Source organism: Penaeus monodon, chromosome 30 (genome assembly GCF_015228065.2).
Source record: "Penaeus monodon isolate SGIC_2016 chromosome 30, NSTDA_Pmon_1, whole genome shotgun sequence".
Classification (NCBI taxonomy): domain Eukaryota; kingdom Metazoa; phylum Arthropoda; class Malacostraca; order Decapoda; family Penaeidae; genus Penaeus; species Penaeus monodon.
In genome coordinates, this window is record NC_051415.1 from 17,548,073 (window position 1) to 17,548,290 (window position 218).

General features: G+C 28.9%; 1 protein-coding gene across 1 annotated transcript in view; it reads left to right on the forward strand.

Moving 5' to 3' along the window:
* Positions 1-218, forward strand: part of LOC119592582 (alpha-amylase-like) — a 7,204-nt gene that overhangs the window by 762 nt on the left and 6,224 nt on the right. The gene's annotated exons all lie outside the window — the stretch shown is intronic.

The window sequence follows — 218 nt, forward strand, 5'->3', positions numbered from 1 at the left end:
TCATTTTGTCATTAATATCTTAATGTGATTCATTAATAGTACCGAAGTATTATACCATGTTACCGGTCATATCATTATTATTGAATTATTTTGTAACCGTCACATATATTATTATCGTATCTACCGTATAGTTATCATAATGGTCATTATCAATGGCAGAACATCTCTTTGTGCAGTTATTCATTCCTATTCAACATTTATCTCACAAAACTCACTGT